This window comes from Manis javanica, chromosome 3 (genome assembly GCF_040802235.1).
Source record: "Manis javanica isolate MJ-LG chromosome 3, MJ_LKY, whole genome shotgun sequence".
Taxonomy (NCBI): Eukaryota; Metazoa; Chordata; class Mammalia; order Pholidota; family Manidae; genus Manis; species Manis javanica.
In genome coordinates, this window is record NC_133158.1 from 50,023,895 (window position 1) to 50,045,859 (window position 21,965).

General features: G+C 41.5%; 1 protein-coding gene across 4 annotated transcripts in view; it reads right to left on the minus strand.

The window, feature by feature from the left end:
- Positions 1-21,508, minus strand: part of KCNE2 (potassium voltage-gated channel subfamily E regulatory subunit 2) — a 180,395-nt gene extending 158,887 nt beyond the window's left edge. Inside the window, exons 1-2 of one of the 4 annotated variants that reach the window (XR_012129148.1) lie at positions 21,381-21,508; positions 3,453-3,498 (exon numbers count right to left, since the gene is read on the minus strand). The gene's annotated coding sequence lies outside the window, so the exon portion shown is untranslated. Of the gene's footprint in view, positions 1-3,452; positions 3,499-7,610; positions 8,099-8,132; positions 8,453-21,380 lie in introns of those variants that run through there. The other 3 variants (XR_012129149.1, XR_012129147.1, XM_073231399.1) reach the window with 3 other exon arrangements.
- Between the last annotated feature and the right edge of the window lie 457 nt (positions 21,509-21,965).

Below are 21,965 nucleotides of genomic sequence, written 5' to 3' on the forward strand. Positions count from 1 at the left end.
CCCTGATATCAAGAAAGAACATGACAGACCTTGCTGGCACATCCTTACTCTTCAGTGAGCAGGCCAGGGGCCGGGGCCCAGGAGAGAACCACCGCAATGGACTCGCGGGTCCTCTCCTCTAGGGAAATGGCTCCTGTGTTTTCCCAGGAGATTCGTGGGCCCATATTTACCTTGAAATTGGTGGGGTGGGATGGTCTTTGCAGACTATGGGCATGTTTTACATTATATGCCTGAGTTGTTGGATGACTGTGAAACCTAATATATTTGGTACCTGATACCATCATCCACCATAAAAGCAAAATATTTTTCCATCTAGAAGTCAAGTTGGAAAACCTCTCTCATAGTTGGTTTGGGTTTTAAAAGCACAGTAATGGCTGCAAAGAATGCCTGTTCATCCAGGTAAGACTGGAGCCAACCTGACACCTCATTTCTGTGTTGGTCCCCCTTCCAAAGTCCTGTAAGCCTGTGGGTGGTGTTAACAGCACCCTTCTGGCAGCTAAAATGGACCAAGAGAACAGCCTTATGGTCAGAGAAAACCTAGATGGTACAGCAAGAGAGGCAGTGGCTGGACTGGCCAGAGGAGACGGTGGGGGCGAGCGTGACGGCTCCTACGGAGTGTGAGATATTTGGGGCTTGGCAAATCCTAAGATGCTGCCTGCCAAGCCCTGCTGCCCCCTTGTTCCCCTGGTGTATTTCAATGGAAATTAAATCCACATGTTTCTGACTTGCTGACACTTAAAGCTCATCCAGAGGTGGTTTTGCAAGAGTGGTTTGGACACGAGAAGCCTAGAGAAACTTTAATTATTATTGTTATTTTTCGTTTTGAAATGCAGACCTGTACCCTTACATAATAAATGCCATGCCTACAGAATCAGAGCCCAGTTTGCCTGACCAAAACTTTTTGTCCTGCGCCCACCAGAGACAGATAATTGAAATCAACTAGAGAAGACAAACAGCAACTTTAACATCCAACCTAAAAGTTCATCTTGCAAGTGGCACTGTCGACAGCCCATTCTGACTGGGCTGCACCTAAGAACTCCCAAAGTTAGAGTTCAAACATATATGCACAGTATGGGTTGAGTCTGTTGATTTCATTATTTCCTCAGTCTTTGGCCAAGGGGCTGAAAACCTAGAATCAAGATGGCATCCACATCAGGTCCAGGGAACCCAGGTCCAAGGGCATGGGGTGTGGAGCTTCAACAGCAAGAAGCCACTACAAAGGTACTCTGTAGAATGTTCTGAAATGTCCTATCATGTCCCTGACTGAAACCCAGACTAGTGGCAGCCCCACTTCCGCTTCGGGGAAGCAATCATAGAATATACTTAGAAAGAATTAGTGCTCTGGACATGATATATGACCTCTTCAAGTCCAGAGAGATCAGAGACTAAAGGGTACCCCTCTTCTGAACCAGCGATTAACATTTCTAATCTCTCCCATCCTGCTCACAGCCACTGCATACAGCTTTTCCTCAAGATTCACCTCAGAGGTGGCCTCCTCCACTGATCTGAGTTCCCCTGACAGAAGAAGCTGCTCTGTCCCCTCCCCGCTGCCCCCACCTCTTTTCCCAGCCCCGGCCATCAACTGCTTGATTGACAGTCGACGTATTGGTCTCCACCACTGGATGCCCCCTGCCCACAGCCCAGGGGCTGGCACATGGTGAGTGTGCTTTAGACCTTTGCTGAGTGCTGGTCTGGAGGCCAGGACCCACTTCTGTCTCCTTCCTCCTTTCCTAGTGCCTGGCACTGAGAAAACAGTGTTGGCTCACTGAACCACTTCTCACCCTACCCCTGCAACTGCCTTTGCCACCAGGATGGCTCATTTCCATGAACTGTACACACAAAGACCAACAACAGTGCTTTCAGACACTTTGAGACTGGGACCCACTTGAATTGAAATACCACAAATGGATGGCTTCAAGTGATAGAAATGGATTTGGCTCACAGTTCTGGAGGCTGGAAGTCCAAGATCAAGGTGTCTTCAGGGTTGTTTCCTTCTGAGGCCATGAGGAAGGATCTGCTCCAAGCTTGCTCTTAGCTGCTGGCATTCTCTAGCACCCTTTGGCTTGTAGAAGCATCACCCTGATCCCTGCCTCCATTGTCACATGGCATCCTTGCTGTGTGCATGTCTGTTTCTGTGCCTAATTTTTCCTTTTTCATAAGGACACTAGTCATATTGGATCAGGGCCCACGCTGATGGTCTCAGCCTAACTTGATCATCTACAAAGACCCTAATTACCATATATGGCTGCTTTTACAGGTACTGGGCATTAGGACTCCAGGATCTTTTGGGAAAACAGTTCAATCTCTAACATCACTCTCACAGTAAAGAAAAAAAATGGCTTAAAAATTGACATTGAAATACTGTAACCATTTAATTTATTGCCTAGCCTGGATGGTTTTTGAGAATGAAAGGAGGCACTATTAATAATTTTGCAGGGACAACAGGTACAAACCTGGACTGTCCCAGGCAGGAGTCTGGGATGTATGGCTACCCTCTGTGTGCAGGCTCATTGCCCAGGCTCTCCCGTGCAAGGATGTGTTGTACCTCCACTTCAAATCCCTCTTTGTTTGTGTTCCCAGTGAGTCTGGTCTGTTTTACATACAGTCGCAGCAAGACCAAGAGATTAGCTGTATTCCGGCTGTAGTTAATTCACTGTTTCCAGTTACCAAATGCCAGCCCAATATCAGCAATTAATTTGGCCGGATCAAATCAGGCCCTCTTACACCTGTTCTCCTGTTTAATTAGGCTCTAATCTCCCTGGGGGAGCTGGAGGCACTGAGGACCATTACCTAAGACTTAGACTGGGAGGCAGCTTCAGACACCCCATGCAATGCACAGCTCAGGCCCTTCAGTCTAGAAATTTGCCCTGGCAACTGTGGGCCCCTCAGGCTGGCCAGGGAAACGCTCCCTTTTTTTTTCTCTTCCTTTCATCTCCTCCCCAGGGAAGGCAGTGTTCCCAATGGGGCTACTTTCTGAGGTAATTGTTGGACAGGAGTCAGCCAGTTAAGGCTGCCCATCTAATTAACAGAGTCTGTTATGATTTATCAGGATAATGAGGTGAGGAACAAAGACATTGATTTTTTTTTCCTTCCTGATATTTTGGCCTCTTTTCTTCCTTTTAGAAGACGACCCTATATTAATAAAAATTAGTCACTACTGTTGGGGTGCAAATAGAGAGATAAATGCCATCAGTAATTCAGTTTCAAGCCCCCTTGGTAGACAGAGCCATTTGTCAGGCAATATTATTCAATTAATTAATTCCATTCGAGATACCACATTTCCCCCAATCCAGCCATTTAATCGTCAGCAACAATCATTTGTATGGTTCAAAAACAGAACGGTTAATAAATGCACAGTGAACCCAAAAAGAAGGTATGTTAACCACCACAGGAAACCTAGCTGGAAGTATTTGATTTGAGAACATGTAAATTGATTACCATCAGCCACGTACCTCTTGCTGCACAATAGATGCTCTGGGTATTCCTTAGTTCAAATGCCTAGGAGGAAAAAAAGACGTTGGATCAATCCAGCTCACCTTCTTACACCCTATCAGTGGTCATTGTCAAGGTCTCTGGTCAGCAGCCCTTCTGTGGCCAAAGAAAGGATAAGTGACACAAATGTGAGTCGCTAAAGGCAATGCAATGGGACAGAAGGTTCCAGAACAGCAGCCCCCAAACCACGTGGTCAGGGTTTTTTTTTCATATAAAACTATTTATTCATAAATATTTTCCAAGATGAAAATAGGTTTACCAACTGTGTTCAGTTTTTGTCTGCTTTCTTGCCCATCTTTTGTCAGAGGAGAATCTAGGGCCACCCTCTACGCCCATCCATCTCTCCTGGCTCACAGCTCAAGTTAATTCTGCCTCCATTGATTCTCACATTAATACAAAGCAAACCCACATTCTCAATTCCCCTACTCTTTCCACTCTTGCCAACTTGTCTCAGAGATCTTTACCTCCCTCCTAGTGAGAAGTTTCCCTTCAGAAAGAGAGAAGGTAACAGTCCAGAACCACATTTAGGAAAAATCTAAAGGAATTAATATCATGACATTCTAAGGAGCAAGGCCCACAACTCCTATGTTATCTCAACAACCCCTCACTACCTCCTCACCAGCCTCTGAATCAGCCTTTCCCCCGGCCACGAATGTTGGTATAAATGACACACTATCTCTGTGTGTCATTTATTGCTTTATTCCACTTTGAGTGGGTACTAATCCTGCGGGAGCATTGAGACTGCTCTTCTTCATTATGACCAGCAGTATTTCAGCTAGATTTAGGATTAAACATGCCCCGTGTGCTGGCCTGTGACCCTATCTACGATTCCTAGGAAAACAACTCACATTCCAACAGCTGACTTCCAAAGTCCAGAGCATAAGCTGTTTGTAAGCTGGGTAGCTACCTACACAGTTCCAGCCCCTTTTCTCACGTCTGGACTCATCAAGTCACCTTTTGTTTCTTGAGCCCATTCCCTGGGCCTGGGGTAAGACACATGGTCTCCCAGAGTGCACAAGCCAGGGTGGGAAGGACAGGGCCCAGGACAGTGGGTCTCAAGCTTGGACCAGCAACAGAACCATCTGGAAGGCTCATTAGAACAGATTGCTGAGGATCTGGGGAGGGACCCAAGAAGTGACAGTTCTAACCCCCCTCCTAGGGGAAAATTTGACCTCAGAAAACGATGGTCTTGTCCAGGGACTACACTTTGAGAATCACTTGCTTAGATCGTATGGGTACAGAGAGGTTTCAGGGAGGTGGCTGGAGTTTCAGAATCCTGAGTGTCCATCTTACAACCTGGCTGATGCAAAGACCACCCTTCCCTGGGTCATAACAAAGGGTCTCCACCTTTACCTGTAGGCAGAGACCATGTCCTAGAGTGAGATAAAAAATTCCCTTAGAACAATCCAACATCACCTGCAGTTCTATACTTAGATCTAGAAATACTGTAGAAGACTCCTGAGATTGTGGAATTTCCAAATGTTTGTAAAAATGTTCTGTTTTGCTTTGCTCCCTGCTTCTCCTAGATGTCACACATACTCACAGATGTTCAACAGGCTTGACGAGGCCTGAGGATCTTCTCCCACTGTTCTTCATGAAAGACTCAGATACTCCTACATCTGTTAGAACTGGATAGAGATCTGACCATCTAAATTCTACATGCTGTGATCCCAGGGGTCATCTTGAGACAGGGACCATGGATGTAGTCAGAATAGAGAGAACGCCTCCGGAGGGGAAGGGCAGGATATTTGCAATCAGAGCAATGTAACTACATGCAAGGAAACCACCCCCCTGCTAAAACTCTATGTTAAACATTGAGCTCTAGAATCATTCTCCAGTGAAATCAATTAATGTTCCCCAGATACAGAAGAGTAGCACATGTTTTATTATGCTAATCATTTGTAACCATGTCTAAGATTCACTTTAGCATACTAAAAGGCCCAGGCCTATGTGCAGTCTTTTCTCCTTCAGATCTGAGGAGGTAATTCTGCAAACTGAGCAACTTAGCATGCAGACCCAGCTGTAGATGGCATGGTAAAAGGCAGGAAGAATTCCATCTTAAAGATAAGATTGCATTTTAACACCCAGGAAGTTCAAGAGGCAAGATTCTTTAGCAAGTAGACAATACCTCAGCCCACCTTGGGGGCTGGGCAGGCAGCCTTTTGATGTGCTCCCAGACCAAGGCGCCAGTGTCCCAGAGAGAAATCAAGGCAGGAGATTCCTTACAGTTAAGTTAATTTTTAATATTCAGGAACCACTTAACAAGTCCCCACCCCTAAGTTTTTTCATGTTCTTGAAAAATCCTCAACTGCCTATAAAACCCCCTAGACAACGCACCACTACGGACTTTCTTGTCCCCTCCTGGCGTGAGCCGGGAGCTCTGTCCTTTCACTTTATCTCTAAATAAAAGCCTGTACCTTGCTCTCCTGCCTTGACTGTTTGTGAAGCTCATTCTTCAGCTCCGCAAACAACAACCCCGGCATCAATCTGGCCCAGTGTTTCCCAAACATCTCTTTGAACTCCATTCAAGGATATATATACAACCCAAGAATCTCTTGGCAATTCATCTGCCAGTGCATCATTTTAGTGTCTTAGCCTGGGTTCCTCAGAGAAAACAGAGCGTGTGACAAGGGCTTTTATAAAGGAAGGTTATTTTGGAGATTTCATCCCAGCAGACAGCAGGCAGGAGGGAGTGAAGCAGGGAAGGAGGGAGAGAAGGTGGCCACATGATCCAAGCTGTGTAGCATGTGCATTGGAATTTTCAGCCTGAGGGAAAAAAAAGGGAAGCATTAACCTATAGACTCCCATTCCCTTTTGGATGGTTGTCCCATGGGGAGTTGATTCTCTCCCAACTTCCAGGTTGTACACACATGTACATCAGGATGCTGTCTCAGGGAAGGCCTGGGCTGAGAGGGAGAAATATCGTGTAGCTGGAATGGGGTGCTGTGTGGTTACACCTGCACAAAGCTGGTTGCCCCCTCAATGGCTGGCACCAAAGGTGAACCAGAAGATGAGGGACACACACAGAAGGTGTCCACATGGTGTACTATGAAAAACAAGAAACTGGGAGTAAAAATATTTTCTATTCTATTCACATATATTATAAATCTCTTATTAGTCTAATATTTAATATATTTAAAATTTTAATTGAAATGTGAAGATTAGCATCAAATTTCAGGTGTTCCTAAAGCCTATAAACCTTACAATGGACCTACATGCCTTATTTCTAAAAACTTCTATCATTTCTGTGCCCAAATGTCACTAGAAAACAGTGACCAAACAAAGTTCATGATAACCGTTTCGAGATCAACAGATACAGGGAGGAAGTCTTAAAAGTTAATCCATGTTAGCTGTTTCGTGCTCACATTAAAATATAGGTTGAAATTAATTAGGAGTTGGGGCATCAAAAATTGCCTTCATGAGCTTGTATCTGAAATTCTTCTATTTTGTGCTAACAAATCAATCACCTATTTATAATCACTTCTGTACCATCATTTGTTTTTTATAAATGAAAATCAGAATCAGGCACAATTGTCACTATCTTTTCTTTCTTGTAACACTAAGTTTCTGAGATTCAGGGACATCTTCAGAGGGATGGGCTTTGATGAGAGAAAGTGAAATGAAGATTATTATAGGGCAATTTACTGAATTATTAACATGAATTTCAGCATGTGTATTGCTAATGCTTCTAATCTTCAGCAAATGATCCATTCAGGATATGGACCAAAGAACGTATGGCTAAGAGTAAAGGTCTCTTGAAACCGTGCAATGGCGTTCGGCTCACAGTTAAATTAACTGAGGCCGGCTCTGGAGCATGCTCAGTGGAGCGGCGCTCCCTGCGGCGCACGCCCACGTGATACGCATTCCGGGCGCTCCGCAATCGTTGAGAGGTACTTAAACGCTTTAACTTGCTGTCGTTGAAATTTCCAAAATTATGCAAAAGCACCGAGACTAGATTAATGAGACCTCAAAAACATCACCCAGCTCAATCCTCTTGGTCAATCTTAAATATGTTTTCATTTAAACAGATGTCTTTTTGCTCCTAAAGACAGGAAACCCGGGAAGATTTGCACGACCCCCTGAGGGTTTGTGACCTGCTGGTTCTTTGGTTCACTGACCTTGTTCAATCTTCTCTTTATACAAGGGAATGCTATGCTTCTCCCATTCTCTCTGGCTATCTCTCATGCTTACAGCAAATTAAGTGGACTCCTGTCTATGATTTCAGCAACGGTGACATATAATCCCAGTGTTCAATGATGGAATTTTCCAATGCAAGAAGCGGCAAAAAGCGAACAGAGAAAACGTTGCCATGGGCAAAGGCTCCTCCACACAGTATCTCCCACTGTGCTACGAAGCAGCCCGGCATTTGGAGGAAAAGTGAAAGAAAAAAAATCTGACAATGGCGTGATTGTTCTCCCACCACAAGCCATCCTACTATTTCTAACCCCTTGATGGGCTGTGCTGGCAACAGGCAGACATGGCTTAGGTTTTCCTCAAGTGGCCAGCAACCCCAAAGGCAAGGGGGAAAGGACCCGTTGTTCTCCAGAAGACCAAGATCCCACACCAGGCGTGCAGCTCCCAGAACCCTTTCTCAGGGAAAAAGTGGGGGGAGCGGGAGGCGGTGCAGGCCAGCTCCTCACCTTGTCTCATTCTTACATAAAGAACCCAAAGCCAGCGACATGGATCAGCTTCTTGCTTTCTCTCCAACTACTTGCCTACTACTCTAGAAAAACAACCAAGGTCTGCCAAGAATCTGAAATCTCCTAAATCTCAAAATAATGACTCGCCTATCCAGCGTTTCCATCCAAGGAATTGTTGGTTCCTATACAAGAAAACCCTTTGGGGTCAGAGTCAGGAGTCCAAGAAAGGCATGTGGTTATTTTTGCCACACTTTGGAAAGAAAGAGAAGTCTATTTTTGACATCAGCTATTCATCTTTCAAATAACATCAACTGGTAAAGCATGCCTAATTTAAATGTTGATTACAAATTGCACTTAATTTTATGGCTTTTTGATCTCCTTCTATTCAACCACTTCACACACACACACACACACACACACGCACACACACACACTTACGCTCTATTTCCTTGGCACAAGAGTTAAAGTTTTGGAACAGGTTAAGGAGTGAATGCCCCGTTTCCATAGGACAACTTCCATCTTTAAAAAGAAAAAAATAGTAAAGGGGAGTGATCAAGTGAAGGGTTTGAGTGCCTCAATCAGATCACAGCGTTTCTAAGACTGACCATGGCATTCAAAACAATTAATCATTAAAGAAGGAACTCATTAGCCATGAGGGGGAAATGAAATGGGAAGGGGAAAAGGGAGAGGAAAGGAATCACACAGTAGTTTTGGAATATTCCAGCATGTGTATGAGTCATTACACATCAACCCTGAACGGAAGGCAGAAATCAAACATGAAACTCACTAAGGGCTTGTGAAAATTAAGGCGTGTAAGAAGTGTAATGTCACTGACAACCTAATCGCCACATTTGCATACGGACAGGAAAATGAATTCAGACATGGGGGCCCCTTCCTTGAAGGGAAAGCCAAGAATATGCATTTCACCGTTTCAAAGAGAGAAAACATGTATTTCCAATAGTCATGAAAACATCTGCAATCCAGAGTTCAGCTAGTCTTTTAGTTAAAAAACAGAGCGACATACCGTTTTACAAACGTGATCCCTAAGGTGAAAGAATGGAGTCCTTTTCCCCCTTAACTCATTTCAAAGGCAGAGAAAATTATCCTTCTTTGGAGCCTTTGATGCGCATTGTTCATCTAAAGTAAATACAATTACAAGAAGTGAGCAGCTCTCCCTGCCCCCGAGCCCTGCTGCCCTCTCCTTTGTCAGCCACCTACCTCCTCTCAACTCCTGGGGTCTTTGCTGGATGCCCCTCTAACTGGGTGTAGGCTGGTCTTCTTACCCCTAACAGCTGCCTCGACCTGTCACTGTAGCCCCCACGCATCTTTAGGCAGAAGCTTAGTCAGTGTTGTTGAATGACAAATACATTTAGTAATTATAAGATTTTAGTCATATCTATCAAACTCTTTTTATGAAAATAGAAGAGATGGGAGTGAACGAAAATAAAAGCCACAGTTGTAGGTTTAGTATGCAACTTCATTAGGCATGGAAATAGTAATACAAATATTAAAGTAAAAGGAAACTGAGTTAGAACCCCTACAGGGTGACCAGCTGTGCCAGTATGCCCGGGTTGCCCGTTTTAGGACTGAAATTCCCACATCCCAGGAGAGCCCCATTCCTGGGAAAACCTTGGGATAGTTATCCTGCAGGCTATCAATGACTCCAACCAAAAATTAAATGTTGACTTAGTTGGAAATCAGCAATATTTGAGAGGCCTCATCACAAAAGCCCCATATACCCTGCACCCACCCCACCAGAGCACACAGCCCCATTTATTTTCTTGATTGCACTTAAAATAATGTGATTGTTTTTCTGGTTCCTTTATTGTCTGTTCTTCTTACTTAGTGTGAGCTCCATGTGGTCAAGGGAGTTGTCCAGCTTGTTTCCTGCTGTAGTCCTAGAATATTCTCTGGCAAAGAAGATATGCAAGAAACATGTCTTAGATGCAGACCCCTCTCTGAAAGAACAGAATCTGACAGAATTACTGTATTCTGTTGATTCTAAGTTACACAGTTTTTCACACTTCAGCATCTCCAGATGCATTCCAATTAATGGTGCCTTCCAGAAGCCAATGGCCATGACTTGGCATTTGTCTTTGCATGTACATTCACTCAGTTGTAGCTGTTCATGTTGTCCTCACTTCAGCTGAGGTGTGTGCATCTGTTAGTTTAACCTAAGAGCTTAACTACACTTAGAAACGTCTTTTAAAAATTTCACTATGATTCAGCATTGAAATGACGAGCAATTTTGTACTTGGAAAGGCATGGAAGCCAACGATGTAAATGTGACATTAGTGAAGAATATTTGTCTCAGAGGAATGATTATAAGTCCACGTTTTTTGCAAAAGAACAACCAAGTACCTTGGAGACCTCAGATACCCACAAAGATACCCACAGAGCTGGGCAAGCTGTATTACTTTGCATTACCCAGATAGTTTCACTGCTAAATCCTTCGGAAGAGATGAAGATTAATTTCCAAGAAATCTGATGTGATTGGTTCATGCCACTCAGGACTGTGGCTAACAGCACCTGCGACAGTCTGTTGGCAGCACTCTTCCTTTAGTATTGGCATATAAAATAATGGTGGATCTTACATTCAAGGGCATCTTAGAATTAACTTAATGAAATAAAGTATTATTAGCCTTTTGTGATCTTTAATTCATGTCTACAGGGCAGCCCTCCTAGGGACCAACCAAAGGGATTACTGGAACATGACAGGCTCAGAAAAGTGTAGCAATACATTTGGTCCATGCAACTTTTCCCTCTGGGGATTGCACTCTCTACGGGCCCCTACTCCTGGCTGAGGATGAGGGGGCTCAATGGTTCCAATGCCAACTTTAGTGTTCAGGTCCCCATAAACTTCCCACGGGTGCCTTCTGCGAAGGGTCTTGCTGTGCTTGCCCAGGTCTGCCCCTCCCCCCAGACACCTGGCTAAGCCCGAATGGTGCCCGTTTCCAGAATCTTGTTACTGTCTCACCACTGCACCTATCAAGTCCTGTCGCACAGGACCTGAGAAATCTCAAACGCTAATTTCAATGTGTAATTTTTGGAGGACAAATTTGAGTATTTAATGTGTTCTCTCTACAGGACCAAAGGAAGAGATGCTCAGAACCAGTGCAGGTCTTACAACACAAGACAAAACTTGGTCAGTGGCCCAATCAGAAAAGTACAGTTCGGAGAGTAATTAGAGAGAGTCCAGTTCATAATTATCAACCCTGATCATGTGTTGGTTTAAACAAAATGCATGCATTTTTCTTAGTCTTTAGAGTCTCTCTACATGAACATTGTTATATGTTTAAGTCATTTCATAGTTTGTTCATTCATTTATTCGCCAAATAATTGAGTCCCTACTATATGCCAATCCATTCTACATGGCACAGGGCATAAAAGGATTAAAAAAAAAAGATGCAATTTCTACATGGTGTGTAGCACAGAATGGGCTTTTAACAGGGGGCCCACAGACCCTCTCCCCAAGTAGTTCATGAACTTGAGTGGGAAAAAACTACAACAGAAACTTCATGAACTTTTGAGCCCTGTAAATCATTGATTTGTCTCTATCACTATAGTCTAATTTTTTCAAGAATTTCATATTAATAGAGTCATACAGTATACAAAACATTTTAGATTAGCTTCTTTCACTCAGCATAACAACTTTGAGATTCACCCAAGTTGTGTGTATCAATAGTTCATTTTTTTTTCTTGCTAAATTGAGTAGTATTCCACTGTAGGGATGTATCAGTTCATCTACCCATTCACCCATTGAAGGACATGTGGACTACATCCAGTTATTGATGACTGTAAATAGAGTTGCTGTAAACATTCATATACAAGCTTTTGTGTGAATATAAGTTTTCAGTTCGCTTGAGTAAATACCTGGGTGTGGGATTGATGGGTCATAGATAAGTGTATTTTTGGCTTTATAAGAAACCACCAAGTGGTTTTTCAGAGGGGCTGTGCAATTTGGCATTCTCACTGGCAATGTATGAGAGCTCTGATTGCTCTTCATTTGCATGAGCACTTGGTATTTTGTTTTTTATTTTCACCATTCTAGATAGGTAGTAATATCTCATCAGGGCTTAATTTGCATTTTTCTAATGATCAATGATATTGAGTTTCTCTTCATGTGATTATGCTGGACATCTGCTGGCATTTTATTGAGGATTTTTGCATCTGTGTTCATGAGGGATATTGTTCTGTACTTTTCTTTTATTGTACCATCTTTGTCTTGTTTGGGTATCAGGGTAATGTTGGCCTCAAAGAATGATTAGGAAGTATTACCACTTATCATGTTCTTGAAGAGACTGTGTAGTTCTTATAGTTCCTTAAATATTTGGTGGAATTTGCTAGTGAAACCATCTGGGTCTGGATATTTCTTTCACAGAAGATTTCTAACTACAAATTCAATTTTTAAAACAGTTACACAGCTACTCAAACTTTATCAATATCTCATCTTGGGTGAGTTTTGGTGGTTTGTGTTTTTTGCAGAATTTGTCCATTTTAACTAAATTGTCAATCTATGAAAAGTGTCTGTAGTGATAAGCCCTCTTTCATTCCTCATATTGGTCATTTGTGTTCTCTCTCTGTCTCTTTCTCTCTTTCTCTCTCTGCTAGTCTCCTTAGAGATTTATCAATTTTATTGAACTTCTCAAAGAACCAAGTTTTGGTTTCACTGATTTTCTTTGTTGTTTTTGAAATTGTGTTCAATTTGATGTATGCTCTATTATTCCCTTTCTTTTGCTTATTTGGGTTTATTTTGCTCTTCTTTCTCTGATTTCTTAAGATAGTAACTTAGATTATTGGTTTGATAACTTTCTTATTTCTGATACAGGCATTTAAATTGTATCAACTTCTCTCCAAAACACTGCTTTACCTACATCCTACAGATTTTGATATATTTTCATATTCATTCTGCTCAAAATATTTTCTGTGGTCTCTGAGACTTCCTCTTTGACTCATGGATTATTTAGAATCTGCTCTTAAATTGCCAAGGGTTTAGAATTTTTCCTGTTATTCTGTTACTGATTTCTAATCTAATTCCATTATAGTCAGAGAACATAGATCTCAATTCTCTAAATTTGTTAATAATTTGTATTATGACTCAGGATATGGTTTCGGTGAAGGTTCCATGTATACTTGTGAAGGATGTGTATCCTGCTATTTTTAGGTTGAGTGTTCTATAAGTGTCAGTTAAAACCAGTTAGAGTATTGTTCAGTTTTCTATACTATATACTTACTGGTTTTCTGTCTGCTAGTTTCTACTGATTACTGAGAGAAGAATGTTGAAGTCTCCAGCTATTATCATGGATTTGTCTATTTCTTATTTCAATTCTGTTAGTTCTTGCTTCACTTATTTCTAAGCTCTTTTATTTGGTACATATGAATTAGGATTACGTGTCTTATTGATAAATTGATCCTTTTATAGTTATGTATTGTCCCTTGTTATCGCTGGTAATATTCTTTGCCCTGAAGTTTGCTTTGTCTAATATTACTCTAGTCACTCCAGATTTCTCCTGATTAGTGATATGTTTTCCAAGATTTACTTTTAGACTACCTAAGTCATTGTATTTGAAATGACCTTCTCATAGACAGTATATAATTGAGTCACTTAAAAAAATCTATTCTGAAAACCTGTCTTTTAACTATTATGTTTAGTCCATTTACACTTAATGTAATTACTGATAGTTTTGGATTTAGGTCTACTATTTTATTATTTGCTTTTTGTTTGTCTACTTTTAATATCTATGTTTTCCCTTTTGCTTTCTTTTAGTTTACTTAAACATTTTTTAGTTTTCTACTTTACTTTATCTATTGCACTTTTCTACTTATCTCTTTGAATAAATTAGTGGTTGTTCTAAAGATTAATATATACACACTTAACTGCATGCCTATGTAGAATCAATAATTACCACTTCAAGTGATATATTACCACTATACAGGTTTCATTACCTTCTCTCCATTGTGTTCACTTGTTCAGTTTGCTACCTCAACAGACATGGAAAATCCTGCTAGACAGCATTATAATTTTTGTTTTTATCCATCAAACATAATTTAAACAACTCAAGAGGAGAAGAACAGTCTACTGTATTTCCCAGGTATTAGCATTTCTGTTGTTCTTCATTCATTCTTGATGTTCCAACTTTTCTTCTGGTGTCTTTTCCTATCTGTCTCTTCCTTTAGCAGTAGAGCTGGTGATATGAACTCTCTTAGTTTTTCCTTTACCTGAGAATGTCTTTATTTCATCATTCCTGAAGGGAGTTTTTACTGGATATAGAATTATGGGTTGACAGTTCTTTCTAAATGTTCTTTAAAAACATTCAGTTTGCTTCTAGAGAAATCTGTGGCTATTTAAATCATATTCCCTTGTAAGTAATATGTTGTTTTGCTCTGGCTGCTTTAAATTTATTTTTCTTTAGTTTCAAATAGTTTGATAACGATGTGTCTGGGCATGCATGGGTTTCTTTGGCCTTACTTTGGGATTTCCTAGATTTGTTGAGTCTGTAGGTTTCTGTTTTTCTCCAGTGAAGATTCTCCTCACTCAATTTTAGCTCCTGAGAGCTCTCATGCCCGTGACACCATAGGATTGCTTGGGGGCCAAGGCACAAGAAAATGGTGAAAAGAAGTTGACAAGTTTTCAGACATTGTTTCTTCAAACATTTTCTGTGCACCATATCCTTTCTTTCTGGGACTCCTATGAACAAGATTGTTAGATTTTTTTTGGCATTTTCCCACAAGCTGATGAAGCTTTTTTTTTAGTTTTAACATTTTTTTCTCTGCATTATTCAGATGTCATGGTTTCTGTTATCCACACTGACATTCACTAACTCTTTGCTCTGTCATCTCCATCCTGCTACTGAGCCCATTCAGTGAGATTTTTATTTTAGTTATAGTATTTTTCCATTCTAAACTTTCCTTTTGGTTCTCCTTTATATCTTATATTTCTTTTCTGAGACTTTTTATCCTTTAATTCATTTTAAGAATGCTTGCACTTACATGTGGGAGTATTTTTATAATAGCTGCTTTAAATTCTGTCATCTAAGCATTGGCTTTTGTTGATTGTCTTTTCTCACACAAATTTAGATTTTCCTCAGTTCTTCATATGTGCTGAGTAATTCTTAACTATCCTGGACTTTTGATGGTTATGTTACAACACTCTAGATTTTTTCAGAATCCTATGGAGAATGTTGATTTTTTTTTTTTTAACTGAGAATCTACCAGGTTGGATTTAGGTCAGAAGTTCCAAGCAGTCTGTCAAGGTTTGTGGTTCTCAATAAGCTCTGTTTGCCAAGACTTCAGATTTGTCCTGTGTACACTATCCAGTGACCACTCTGAAACCTGGGCAATGGTCTATTTTGTAGCTCAGCTCTCAAAGTCTATGGGATGCTATTTAGGGTCAGGTCTGTTCTTGTGTGTCTCAGGGGTGAGCCGTGCTTTCCTTAGCTCCTCTCTCTCTCTCAGTTCCCAGGGGCTCAATATTTTAGTCATGTAGCCAGAAAGCTGGGGCTTTACTTAGCCTGCTCTTCTATGCATGTCCCCTAACTGCATCTGCATCCAGGGATAAATGGTGGGAGAACAGAGAGGGGAAAAAAGCATTAGGGGTTTGCCCCACAGTCTTGGGACCACAGCTTCTCTGATCAGAGGAAGATTCTCCTCACTCACTTTTAGCTCCTGAGAGCTCTCAAGCTCCTGACACCGTAGGATTGCTTGGGGGCTGAGGCACAAGAACAGGAGAAAGGAAACTCAAAGCAAAATGGGATTTCTCCACTTCTTCTAAGTATTAGGAGACCTTCCTCTTTCTCTCTATAGGGTTTCTCCTGGGGCACTCTTTATTGGCACCAGCACCCACATCCGGATTTTAGGCTGTGTTGAATTCATGCTGGGGTTCTGGAGGGGAAGAAATGGTAACTAACCACCAATTTAGGGGTACTTCAGGTTCTGTCTTCCTCACAAGTCTGCCAGCTACCATTTGCTTTTTGGAGTCTTGTAGTAGCTATTCCACGCATTCTGTCCAGGTTTTACAGCAGTACTTACTGAGAGGCAGGGTGGAATGTGCTTACTCCATCTTTCCCTGAACCAGAACCCAATGTGTTTTATTTCATGCATTTAAAAACATGATTCTAAGATGAGAGTCATAGCCTCACTGCTTCCAAAGATATACATGGCACAGAAAGGACCCTTAGCCAAGGGAAAGAAAGACATACCAACAGTTACTTGCAAATCAGCATATACATGCTCAGGAGGAACAGCTAGGATCTTTGGAAGCCCTTGGAGAGCACCAAGGCTAGTTTGGGATCAGGAAAGACTTTCCAGGGAACAGGGAAGGAAGAATATTCTCAGAAGACAGAAGATTATGCTCATAAGCCAGAAAAGAACCAGAGCCTGGAAAGTGTGGGTCACAATGAGTAGTTCAGAATGGCCAGCACATGCACATCATGTAGTTTTATCAGATAGCATCCATGGACTGTTAAGTCCAATGAAAGGCTAAGTCTGCTGGAAGCTGTGGCCCTGAGGATACCCATGGTAGAATTCAATCCCAGATCTCCATCTCAGTTCTGTACACAGACTCTGTTATGTAGGCATTGAACATTTGAATAAGGAGCCCTTTCATTTTGTATGCTGGCAGCAAACTCTGTTGTGGATACATATACCCTGGGATAGCTATTTTAGATGGCTGTTTCTGAGATCGAAAATTCAATGAGGAGATGGAAAGCAAAACACAAAAATGAAGAATGCAAAAAAATAAAATAGCCAAAGGAAAAAATTTCATTCCATCTTTTGATTATTGTAAATGAGAAGAGCAATCACAAATAACTGACATCATCAGTATAATGCATGTCTCTGTGCTTTTTGAAAAATTTGCATTTGTCAGAGCTTGGGGCAGGGCAAGAAAATAAATATGATAAAAGAGAGAAGGTATTCTAATAAATAAAAAAGGAATTAAATTCCCAAGGCAAGTAAATCCAGCATGCAATAACACAGATTAAAATCCCCAAAGACAAACAGACAAAGGCACATACTGTGAGAAGCCTGGTGGCTCTGCCTCAGAGATTACAGGCTGAATGTGATCTCAGGCATACCACTCCTAGGACATTTTTTGAGGAAAAAAAGGTCATGTAATCACACCACTATAGTTATTTGCACAACATACGACTGGCTAAGGATAAAACAGATAATAAACAGCTTATTTAATTTATCTTAAGAAAGCATTTGGTACCATCCCATGCAATACAACTGGCTTGAAAACCAAAATGGGGAAAGAGAACAAGCGGAGGACTCTCATTCAGGCACTCAACTAACCTTTATTGAGCAGCTACTATATAATGAAGCTCTAGGGGTGTGTTATGGACTGAATTGTGGCTCCCTAATTCATATGTGGAAGCCTTAACTTTCAGTACTATACAGAATGTGACTGGATTTGGAAATAGGGCCTTTAAAGAGGTTGATTAGGGTTAAATGAGGTCACCAGGGTGGGCCCTAATCCAATCTGACAGGCACCCTTTGAAGAGGAAATTGAGACCCACAAAGAGAGGCCTCTGCACACAGAGGAAAGGCCCAGTGAGGACCCGGCGAGAAGATGGGCATGTGCAAGCCAAGGGGACAGGCCTCGGGAGAAACCAATCCTGCTGACACCCCGATCTTGGACTTCCAGCCTCCAGAACTGGGAGAAGTAAATGTCCGTGGCTTAAGCTGTCTGGTCTGCAGCACTCTGTGAAGGCAGCCTGAGCTGACTGGGAGAGGAGGGAAGGTGAACGGAGCTCACAGGCTCACGAAGAAGCTGCCCCACGGGCAAATGATAACAATATGCAGAACATGTAGCAGGGGGATGAGCAAGTGTTCAGGCCTACACAGAGAGCACAAAAGGAAAAGAAAAGAGGTTCCAGGAAATAATGAACAGGATCAACTCAACTTCAAAACTGTCAGCACTGCTACTTCCAGAAACTGGATGCATCCTGGGATCAGTGAGACTGAAATGCCATCTTCCAAGAGGTCAGCCTTGGAACCTGAAACTGCCCCCTTACCCAGGTAGTCTCCCTATAAGTGGTTTTGGATCCTGTTGCCTTCCAGATGTAAAGCATCCCCAAGCAATTAGCATAAAAGGCACAGGGCACTAACAGTATATAGCCATCCCTCAGTCTTCAACTTTCTCAAGATGGTACCAATAACCAGGCTTATCTGAATGATCAATGACCCGACTGATCTCAGAGCACAGAGCAAAACTTCAACGAAATGAAAATCTTGAATAAAATATAAGTGCAAGGGAATACAGATTCAAGAATATTGCATACTGGGAGAATATTGGCTACTGAATGTTGAATATTAGGAGATCTGGAAAAAGAGAAACAATTTGGGGAAGCACCCTTGGAAAACAAATAGAAGAAAACACTTCTTAACTGAATAAAGACCAATTTTTGGACCAGAATGTGAACTCCAAGTACCAAACAAACCAAACAAGATTAATAATAATAATTTGAGAAGCCAAAAGAGAATCACACCTGGACATAATCTGAGTTTCCAAACTCTAGGTACCAGAGAGTGAAAACAAGTTGTTTACACAGGGAAAAGAATTCAAATGGCACCAGATTCCTCACTGGAAAAACCTGGTATACTGAGGCAATGGGGCTAGGCTTAAGGCTTCTGAGAGAAAAAGCTCTGATCCAAATTCCTTTGCTTGGCCAATATGATGCATACGGACAACCAGGGAAAGACATTTTTTTACAAAAACTTAAAATAAGTATACTACCCACATTCCATTTTGGCGCAAAGCCTGAGGACTACTCAGGATTAAGGAAAACCGAATCAGAAAACAGATACACAGGTGAACTTCTCATTATCAATGAGGATGAGGACAAAATGGGTAGGAAGAACTTTCCAAAAAAAACAAAACAATGCAAACTTGGTCAATCCAGGAACAATAAGGAAAGTTAAAAAAAAAAAAAGAGGCAAGAAGAAACTTTAATAAGTAACAAAAAAAGAGAGAATATGAAAAAAAACCCAAAGATATCAGCCATCTCAATAAATGTTACTAGATTAAGTTCCTCCGTTGAATGACAAATATGAAATAGAATTTTAAAGCACTATTTGTTATATGCTATTTATGAAAAACAGCTAGACAAAATTACAAAGAAAGCTGGGAAAGAAAGAGATGAGAAACTGTGAGCAGAGGCAATATGAAAATCAGATAAAGAGGAATTTAAGACCAATAGCTTTATCAAACAGGACAAAAAGGAATATTTTATAAGGATGACAGGTATAACTCCAAAGAGAAAATGAGTTACGAGCTGTGATGTATTCCTTAATGACATTGTTCCCACATAGATAGGACAAAACTTTTCAAAAATAAAAGAAGCAGATGAATCCACAGTCATAAAGGATACTTAACCAGCTTTGAAACTGACAGATCAAGCTGACTAAGTGAACATCTGGAGAAACTGAGTAACAAGCGGATGTCATAGATCTGTGCAGATCTTTGCACTGAACCTAGAAAACAAATTCCTTCATACACTCATAAATGATTTTACAAAGATTGACCATGATTGATGTCTTTGTTCAGGCTGCTTAACAGAGCACCAGAATGTGAATGGTCAGGCTCTTGGTGAGGGCCTTTGTCCTGGTGAAGGCAGGTCTCTTCTCCTTGTATCCTCAGTTGGCAGAGAGGAAGCAACCTCTGGTGTTTCTCCCTATAAAGCCATTAATCCCATCCTGAGGCCCAAACTCTAATTACCTCCCAAAGGCCTAATACCATCACACTAGAAATTAGGACATCAGCATAAGAATTGGGGTGGGGGTGGGACAACACACTGAGTCCAAAACGAATAGGCCACAGAGGAAACAGTAAAAATACAGGCATTCTGGTCAGTGTGCAAGACAGAGATGATGAGAAAGGATGTCCTGCTCCAAATGAATGGAAATATTGAGTAGAACACAACAGAATTGTGTGACATAGCTGAGCTCAAAACCAGAGAGAGACCAGGAAAAACGGGGTGACATAAAGCAGCAAATAGTAAAATATCAAGAGCAGTCCAAGACCTCATAGAGTCACACATAGACCTGGACCAATAAAATGAGATTAGGGGACTGTAGGGAAGAGGAGCCCGGGCTGCTGGGCCAGGAGAGAGGCTGCGAGCCGGAAGGAGCCACCAGCGTGAAGCCAGGAATGACCAAGAATGAAACCAGACTAGAAGCACGACCTGTGGACCCAGGAAGCTGGCCTCAGAGGCAGACCGGGCCATGCTTGGGAAAAGAATTACCTGTGAATAATTGGAACGGATGAATGAATTAATATATCACAAAGATTCTTCCTGTCCGTGAACTCAGAACTGCCCCCACATTCATTATTTTGGGTGCAGGTGCAAAACTACTTCCTGGCACCTGAATCTTTTACCTTGTTGCCAACTAGAACTGTACCAATAAGAATGACAAACAACAGCACGGGTCTGTGTGCGCTCTGCTTCATTCACTGGAAGAAATACTTGTGGGAAAACACAAAACTACACTGCAGCTGGTTCTTTTCACCATTACCTGCTCTGCCAGCCCAAGGTCAAGTGCATTCTACAGGAGATGGCACAGCATCTCCTGGAAAATGCCACCATAGTGCCAGCTCTGTGGTGGTGGGCATCACACATTTCAGAAACTATAAGGCCGCGCTTTGGAGACAAATGAGCTGGAGGACTTCAGAAAGTGTTGCACTTCTCTGAGCCTCAGTTTCATCTGAATGGGAATGATAATGACTATTTTTGAAGGTCAGCATGAGAATCAAAAGAGATATATAGAATAGTAACTATAATAAACAAAGGAGTATTATTATTACTATGTGTTTACACCTTGATTTGAAGCAAAAATTTGCCCCATGATTTTTAAACCAGTTATTTTTGGTTTAAATATCTCAGAATTCTTTTTTATTGCCAAACAATATTTCACTGTATGGATATATTTATGGACATATAATGATACACACCACCAGTTACTGGATATTTAGGTTCTTGCTACTCTTGGCCGTCATGAATAATGCTGCAGGTGAACATTTGTGTCCACATTTTTATGGAGTGGGTGGCTGGGTAAAATGGTAACTCTGGGTCTAACATTTTGAGACTGTTTCTAAAGCAGCTGCACCCTTTTACATTCCCACCAGCAGTGCATAAGTGGTCTGATTTCTCTACATAAGTAGGATGTTTTTTTAAAACAACTGATGAGCAATTAAACTACAAAAAAAAAAAAAAAGAAGAAGTAGGGGGTGTTATGTAGCATCCCCACCTCTTTCCTGGAGAGCATCACCAGTTGGCAAAGATCTGTTTCCCTTTTATTTGTACAAATTGAAACAGAAGTAACAGGATTTGATCAAAGTCCTTCTCCTAAATTTGGGAGTTTCTGGCACTTGCTGCCCTCCTGTGTGATTCCATTTTTCTCTCCTAGAAATGAAGACAGAGGGAGAATTTCATTAAAGTACCAATTGATCCAGTACAGTAGAAAATGCAGTAAGATAGCAGTAGAAAACATGGTCAAAAGTGGTAAGAAATGTGGTTCAAACCTAAGAATTTAGAACATGTGAAAAAGCTTCACGTGAAATACAATCATGTCCTTTGCAAGCCTGTTTGAGACCTTAAGGGACCTCCTTGGATCCAAAGAGAGAAATTTCCCTTGTCCTCTTCCCCGGCCTAACAAAGACCACAGTGATAGAGGACCAACCTGGAGGACCCAGATGGTTATAACCAAAGGCTGTACCAAAATTCTTAGGGTTCAGTAATGTTTTCAACTGGGTTGAATAGAAAGACAGAAAAGCAAAATGAATAGCAAATAGGATACACAGACTTCTCTTCAGAAGCCAAACCATGGGGCTTG